At 42.9% G+C, this 8,820-nt stretch overlaps 1 long non-coding RNA gene across 1 annotated transcript; it reads right to left on the minus strand.

The window, feature by feature from the left end:
- Window positions 1–1,344: 1,344 nt before the first annotated feature.
- LOC149301318 (uncharacterized) lies at window positions 1,345–4,650 on the minus strand. Its single transcript, XR_016272200.1, has 3 exons — window positions 4,521–4,650; window positions 2,138–2,295; window positions 1,345–1,423 (listed from the first exon to the last, which is right to left on the minus strand). It is a non-coding gene; the product is annotated as an uncharacterized LOC149301318 (long non-coding RNA).
- Window positions 4,651–8,820: the final 4,170 nt, after the last annotated feature.

Genomic DNA, 8,820 nt, shown 5'->3' on the forward strand with positions numbered 1-8,820 from the left:
TAGGCTTTTACCCTTCGTCCTACATTCCTGACTACTTCTAGAAAATCCTTTTCTAGAGAGCTGAACTGCTATTTTTTCATAAACACATATGTTTCTGTGACTCTTGTTTAGTTGCATCTGTATATTCTCTTCACCCCAGATAGCAATCAAAGCTCTAGTCTCATCTACTTTCCAACTACATCTTCTCCCACCAACTTTTGCGGTGTCCTCCATGTCTGTTTTGAAAAGTTTAAAATTGGTTTTGCCAAAAGTTGCCAAGGAGGAACACAAGCGGCCGACCTGCAAGCAAGCGTTGTTTTTGAAAAATGGCTCTACGGAGAAGAGAGGGATGAAAAGAGGGAGGAGTATACATAAAAGGTGAGAATTCCACACCTTTGACTCCATCCTAAAACAGGCAATGTCCTAGTTCCTGTTCTTTGTTCTCGTATGAGACAAATGGAGGTACCAAAAGATGCAAATGCTGTCCCTCCCCCCCACCAGAGGCCAAGAGGAAGGTGCGTGTAGGAGCGTGCGCGTGCCCACTCGCACATCCCCCTCCCCGATCTGGAGGAGCTGAAGTGGAGCCGTGCCCTTCGCTTGTAGGCTGCTGTGCTTGTGAACAGAATAGCTCCATTCCCTGACCCTCCCTGGCAAAGCGCGACTTCCGACCCAAAACCCTGCCCTGGCACCGCCCACTTGCTCCTTGCCTCTCCTCACTCACCCGCCCTGCCAAAGCTGCCCTGCCCCGAAAACTTGCCCCTTTCCAAAAACCTCATCAAAACAACAACTCCCAACATTCAAATCTATCTATCTATCTATCTATCTATCTATCTATCTATCTATCCATCCATCCATCCATCCATCTATATGTACACACATATATATATCCCATATGGATAACAATAGCAATACAGTAATGTGTATATATATAGTAGACTCTATCTATCTCTCTCTCTCTCTCTCTATATATATATATATATATATGTATATAGGTAACAATAGCAATACAATAATGTGTATATTTACAGGAAAATATATTAGTCTGTCTATCTATCTATCTATCTATCTATCTATCTATCTATCTATCTATCTAGATAACAATAACAATTCCGTAATGTATTTATATACACAAATCTAACTCTCTCTCTCTCTCTCTCTTTCTCTTTCTCTCTCTCTATCTATCTATCTATCTATCTATCTATCTATCTATCTATCTATCTATAACAATACAGTAATTTGAGGTAGAAAGAATTCTACAACAGAAGAATGAATTACAACATGAAAAAAGATTTTATTGAAAGTAATCATAACAGGCCAACAATAGAAAAACACAAGAAATCACTTGGAAATCAGTTAGTTGTTGTTGTTGTAGAATGCTGACTGGTTCCGGATATTCGGTGGATATTACAGCGATTTGAAGGGAGGGTAGTCTGGGAATTGTAGTCTGCAATATCAAAAGCACACACACACACACATATATTTATAAATATATATACCAATGCCTTTTTTCTGTACTCTATCTCACACACACACACACACATATATATATAGATATACATGTATATAAAAATACACGCATATATATACATTTATATATATACAAATGCTTTTTTCTGTACTATCTCACACACACGCACACACACACACACACACACATATATACACACACACACAGACAAGTAAGTATAGGCAAATAACCACACATATTTTCTTTGTGTGTGTTTGCATGTGCGCGTGTGGGATGCAACTTTTGGGAGAGTGCATACACACACAGACACACATATACATACAATGCATACATATGGTTTGGCAAAATCAATCCATAATAGTGTTACATTACAATTTAAACAGATTAAATAAAAAATGATGATATGCATATAGTCAACATGACATTTAAATACATTTCAGCTGGGGGAATGACAGATGTCAGACAGCAATGTGAAAAAGGTGCATTTGTAATAAATTAAAAATTATACAAATTAAATAAATAATGCGTAGTCAAGCAATCGTTCAGATAACATGTAAATACATTTCAAGCGGGGGGGGGGGGGTTTGACACGTATGACAGATGGCGAGGCCTCCGCTATGCTATTCGGAATTGCGCTATGTGAAAAAAGCCAGAAAAAAATATTAAAATATTAAAAAATACTGATCTTACCTCCGGAGCCGCAGACAAAGGAGGACGACTGATGAGAAAATGGCGACTGCCACGACGGATGGGGGCAAGGCAAGGAGCCAGCCCCCCTCGCGCTTGACTCCTCCCATACAGGTAACCCGAATCACGTATTATCGTTCCCATTTAAAATACATCGATTCCTATCCCGGATTAAAGTAAAATAGTAGGGTTGAACCTTCTATTTTTTTATCCCGCATTAAAGGCATTTAATTCGGTTTAAAAAAAGGAGTCAGATATAAATAGATTTCTAATGGGGACGCATGCGGGGTGATCTAGAACCGTTCTAGGTTTAAATCGGGTTCAAATGGGCACGCCACTTTATGAATTCGCTTCGTAACCCGCGTTATACCCCAGTGGAAACGGCCCCTATATGAACTTTCTCTTTGCCGTAAATTCGGGATCCATTCCACCCAAATCTTAAATGTTCACCCTCCAGACATAACAATTGTTCATTCTCTAACATAAACCATTCTCTAATCCAAACTAAACAACAAGCAGCATCATAAAGTTTTCTTTTTGGTAAATCCAGCCCTCCTCTACTTTTGTCATCACAAAGTATTTTCGTTTTTATCCTGGCTCTTTTTTTATTCCTTTTGCCATAGAGTCAATGGTTTTTCATTCTGGATGATGGGAATCGCTTGAAGCAGAAGCAGTATTTCAGGAAGGAAACTCATTTGGATCAGTGATATTTTTCCTAATAGAGATAAGTGTAATTTCCCCCATATTTCTAGGTCTTTTCTGATTTCCTTCCTTATTGTCTCATAGTTATTGTGAAACTGATCTGCGTTTTTATTGGTGAAATTTATTCCTAGATATTTAACTTTCTTTCCCACTTTAAATCCACTAATTTCTTCCAGGATTTGTTGTTCCTTTCCTCCATATTTTTTGTTGTTGTTTTGTCTCTGTTTACTTTTAGTCCCGAAACATATTCCAATTCCAGTATTACATCCATCAATTCCCTTATGCTCTTTTCTGGGTTCTCCAGGGAATACAAAATGTTGTCTGCAAAGACTCTCATTTTAAACTCAATGTATGTTAATTTTTATTCTATTGATCTTATTTTCTAATCTTATCCTATTATTCACGCTTCAAGGATCAGAATGAACAAAAGGGGTGATAGTGGGAAAGCTTGCCGTGTACCTTTAGAAATCTTAAATTCTTCTTCTTCTTTTTATAGTTAACAGTTTGGCTCTTTGATATTTATACATTGCCCCTATCTTAAATAAGAAGCTACTATTTCGATTATTTCAAGTGTCGCAAATGACATATCCCATCCTATGTTATCGAAGGCCTTTTCGAAATCGACAAAGTGCAAATTTTTTTCCGTTGTGCCTTTCTAAATATTCAATTATATTTAAGACGTTTCGTATGTTATCACTGAGTTGTCTGTGGGGGAGAAATCCCGATTAGTCCTTGTGAATCCAGTCTTTAAGAACCTTTTTGAGTCTATCATAGAAAATAATTTATAATCCATATTTAATAAGGAAATTAGCCCATAGCTCTTTACCTCAGTTGCATCTATATCTTCTTTTAACCGCAAAGTTATATTAGCTTGTTTCCATGTTTCAGGATAATGGTTTCCTTTGATGGCATTCATCGTTAATTTGAGTGGTGTTAACAGTCGATCCTCAAATACTTTATGATAACTGGCGATGAAGCCATCATTCCTGGTGTTTTCCCTTTTTCCCCCTTTTCTTATTACTTCCATGATTTCTGCTGTTGTCATCGGTCCATTTAATATAGTTCTTTGTTGGTCTGAAAGTGGCTTTGAGTTAACTTTTCCCAAAAACTCCTCCATTTTGGCTCTAGACGTTTGAGATCCTTTATATAATTTAGCATAGAATTTTTGGAAGACCTTCTTAATTTTATTTTGGCCAGATGTTAATGTCGAATCTTTCTTTATTTCCGTAATCGTGTTTCGTTGTTTTAACTTCCTTATTTTATTGGCAAGCCATCTTCCTGGCTTGTTTGCTGGTTCAAAACTCCTTTGTTTTAGATATCTAATTTATGCTTCTTCTGTATAGGTTTATGAGGGAAGACTGCATCCTGGTCTATGCTAATTTTGGGGATGTGAAGACCTATGGAAATTCATTTTATAAACCCAGTGAAACAAATATCTCACAAAGCTCTAGTAAACAACATGTACACACACAGTCCCCACACAAAGGACTCACTGGCGCACTGTGCGTCTGGGGTCTGGAAATCCTACTTCCACCTTCTGGGAGGACAATGCTGCCAGAGACTGCATTTGGGGCTTTATACCTGCAAAGCATGGCTCACTCTCTCAACTGCAACCCTTCCACACAATCCTGGACTGAAACATTTAAACAAAGGTCCTCTTTCAGCTCCAGGAATAAAGGCCTACCTTCACTGCAAAGACCCTGATTCCTGCAGCCCTCTTCTGCAGTCCTTTATTGCCGGAGCTTCCCTGGGTCAGAGGCTGTCTCCTCAACCGTAGAGAAGGGTTGCTCTGAGTGCGAAGGAGGAGGAGGTCCACAGGGCTGAGGGAGGAAAGGCAATGGGGAAAGGTCAGTGCCAATGGCCATGGAGAGCAGAAGGTGGCAATGCCTAGGAACCCCTCTGAGTCCCAGCCATTCTAGGAATGAGTGGAAGGAGTGAGTCCAGGGGGCTGAGGGGGTCTCCTTTCCCAAAGAGGGAGGCCAGGACCAGTGGGACCCTCCCCAGCTAGGGCAAAAAGGGAGGGTCTCTTTCCCACCTCTCTCTCCCATCCCCCAAAGCCCAGCCTCCCCACTGGCCCTGAGTCCCTGCCTAGCCTTCCTCAGACCCCCACAGGCCCCTTCCTTCCTTCCTCCCTCCCTCCCTCCCTCCCTCCCTCCCTTCCTTCTCCCTCCCTCCCTCCCTCCCTCCCTTCCTTCCTTCCTTCCTTCCTTCCTTCCTCCCTTCTCCCTCCCTTCCTTCCTTCCTTCCTTCCTTCCTCCCTTCCTTCCTTCCTTCTCCCTCCCTCCCTCCCTCCCTTCCTCCCTCCCTCCCTTCCTTCCTTCCTTCCTCCCTCCCTCCCTTCTCCCTCCCTTCCTTCCTTCCCCCTTCCTTCCTTCTCCCTCCCTCCCTCCCTCCCTTCCTTCCTTCCTTCCTTCCTTCCTCCCTCCCTCCCTCCCTCCCTCCCTTACTTCCTCCTTCCCTCCCTTCCCTCCTTCCTTCCTTCCTTCGCCCCAAAATGGAGGGCCAGAGGCACAAAGGGACACACTTTCTTCCTTTTGCCCCAAGGAGCCTGGCCTCATTCTCTCTCTGGAGCCTCAGGAGAGAAAGAGATACCTCTGTTCAACTGAGGCCTCAGAGAAGGTTCCGGAACCTTATTCCCCACAGTCACAAGCAACACAAAATGGCTGCCAGAACACAAAATGGCCGCCTGAACACAAAATGGCCCCCTCTGCCTCGGTGCTTGGCAGATGGCAGTTTGAGGCCTTCAGGGAACCCAAAATGGCAGATGAAAGGGCCCCAAAGTCGGAAGGGACCCCATACAGGATTTCTGAACCTAAACAACACAGAAAGGTTTTCCTGATGGCACCCGATGGCTGTGAGGACACAAAAGTCCCCAAACAGGATTTCCAAACCTTAACCACACCTAAACATTTTCCTGGTGCTACTGAAAGGAGGAACCTGATCCCCTCCTTAATTACAATCAATAGTGAGAGATATTAATATTAAGAGTGCCCATCGTCCACAACCAGCTCAGGTCTTGACCGCTCAGGGAGGCCAGTCCAGCTGCAGGACTGGGACCACTTTAACTGCCCTGGAGCAGTGCTAGGGAATTCTGGGAAATGTAGTTTTGTGAAACATTGAGCCTTCTCTTTCAGAGAGCTCTGGTGCCACAACAAACTCCAATTCCCAGGATTCCCTAACACTGGGCCAGGGCAGTTAAAGCGCACTCAAGCTGGACTATTGCTGCCGTGTGTTTTGGACCTTACTTGGCCGCAAATTGCCCATAGCCTGCAATGCATCTCCTAATTCTGTTGCCAGTCCCTCCCTCCCAACACTTTCTCATTTCCCCCCAAAACAAGCGCAAATCTGGCAGATGGAAAGAGGTTTTAAAGCAGCATTTAAATCTGCAGTAGTTGCTCTTAAAAATCTAAATGTCCCATATGCTATTATCAGGTTTGTAGCTATTATTACAGAAAAACGTAGAGTGCAAACTCCTCAAGTACCATTATTTTCTGGAGTGAGATGTGCTTTTCCAATTGACTCACTGTGATGATCTCCGTGGTCCAAGCAGCCAAACCGCGGCCCTTTAATAATAATAATAATAATAATAATAATAATAATAATATTTTATACCCCTCTCTTCAGCCAAAAGGCTATCAGAGTGGCTTACAAATTGTTAATTAGACATTTAGACATTATGGCTCTTAGCCCAGAAGGCACTTTAATTCCTTAAATCATGCTGCCACCTCCCAGTGAATTATCAAAGGGTTTCCATTAACCTCCACTGGGACCGGTTAAGGAACCTTATTTCTACTTCTTTACTGATCTTCCAAGCATCAACCGAGCCAAGACACGTGTAAAAGGAGTGCCGAGTAGTAGATACTCTAAGGAGGTATGTATTATAAACCACAAAATATAACTGAAATATAAGTCATACAAGATATTAAGAATCTTGCAGGTACAATATTTGAAAGTATATAATGCTCAATTCATACAAGCTATTAAAAAAACAAATAAACCTAAGCTTCCAATTCTGAGACTAACTTCCAAGATCCGCTCTTTAACTCTCGATCTCCGACCGACACAATTCCCCCAACTGTCTCTTGGTCTCTCAGGCCTTATATCTCCTTCTCACGGAAGCTTCCAGAAAAACCTTTATCTTGCTTTCTGATTGGTCAAGAGAGCCTTCCGTAGCAGTGATGTCACAATGCATTTGCATAAACCTCACTTTACTGCCTGAAGAAGACCTCCATTGACTGGAGCCCAGTCATTGCACTTGCCCAAGGCAAGGCTTGCCCTTATTTCCCAATGTCGTTCTTGGTGTCTGCCTTCCAGTTGTTTCAGGTCTTATGGTGACCTTATGGGAGACTCTGAAGGGGTTTTCTTGGCAGGTTCCCTCAGAGTGGGTTTCCCATGGCCATCCTCTGAAAGAGTGTGACTTGCCAAAGGTCACTCAGTGGGTTTTTGTGACATTCATTCAGAGGGAGATGTCTTCTTTACTTGACACTGAGATACCTCTGGATGTCATGAGCATACAGAAAGCACCCGCCCCATGCCTCCGGATGAACTCTCTTGGCGGTTTGCTGTAGATGTTGACTAGCATTGGGGATAGGATGGCACCCTGGAGAACGCTGCATTTAAGATCCCTCATAGAGGAGCAACTGTCCCCAAGCATCTCCATCTGGAATCTGCTGGAGAAATAGGACCGGAAGCATTGCAATGCAGTGCCCCCGATCCCCAATTCCCTCAGGAGTTCCAGAAGGATGACATGGTCAATAGTATCAAAAGCCACTGAGAGGCCCAAAAGCATCAACAGGGTCACACTTCCCCTGTCGATACTCAAGCGGAGATCATCTAAGGTAACCATAGCAATCTTGACTCTGGATCCCATCCTGAAGCCAGGTTGAAATGGATCTAGGTAATCTGTTTCATCCAAGACTGTTTGGAGTTGAAGAGAAATGGAAGACGGGAGACCGCTCTGTAATTCTTCATGTCCAAGGGATCTGGGGAGGGCTTTTTCAGAAGCAGCCGTATCACTGCTTCTTTTAAGCAAGATGGAAAATAGCCCTCCCTAAGAGATGCATCTATGATATATCTCAGGTGAGTCCTCAAAGCATCTCCTCCTTGGATGACCAGCCATGAAAGGCAAGGGTTGAGAGGGCAAGTTGTCTTCTTCACACTTCCAAGGAGCTTGTCCCCATCCTCAGTACTCACAGATTCACAATGATCCAGTATGATCTTATTCACAGAGTCACTGGAATGTCTTTACTGTTTTTATTGTTGAGGTATGGAGCAGCATTGAAAATGTTCAGATGTGGCAGAGAAGCTAATGGACACTCGCTGCTCTTAACCAGGAATTGGTTGCAGCTGTGGCTCCAGACAGCAGGGGATTGTCCAAGATTGTGGCGGAGTGTGCCAGAGAGCAGCACATAGCACTTGTGTAAATATGCTGTGACATCTGGAATGATGGACAGTAATCCAGGTAACACAGGAAATTGTACAGGAAGGGGTTGAGCTAGATTGCCACATGGCAAAAGTGTATATAAGCTCAGATCATCATTGTACAGTGTGGGTTTTGTAATTGGTGGATGGGGTTGGTCTAGCTCTCGTGTATGTTTTGCAACCAAAAATAAACAGTGCCTCTTGGAGAAAAGCCAGCCTATGGTGCTTTAATCTAGCAGTTGTGTTTCCTGGCAAAGCTCCAGTCTGCCAGTTTGTCTATCTACTCACAAGCTTCCAAGATTGCTCTGAGTTCACCTCTGCATTTTCTCCCAACATTTATACTCTCATTCTTTAATCCAGTTTTAGTACTGGGATCGGGGGGGATTGATTTCTTTTGGATTTGATTGTAACCTCGATGTATTTTATTGTTGAAACCAGCACAGATTCTCCTTCATAGAGCGGGCTAGAAATAAATCTTTTCTTATTATATTATGCTGGCATCCAAGTCGGCTCGTATCTCGTGTGTGTGTTTGCCTTTGCTGTTCTTATGGCTGGGAATGGAG

The sequence above is a fragment of the Sceloporus occidentalis genome, unplaced genomic scaffold (assembly GCF_023333645.1).
Source record: "Sceloporus occidentalis isolate IW3139 unplaced genomic scaffold, rSceOcc1.0.p SCAF_21, whole genome shotgun sequence".
Classification (NCBI taxonomy): Eukaryota; Metazoa; Chordata; class Lepidosauria; order Squamata; family Phrynosomatidae; genus Sceloporus; species Sceloporus occidentalis.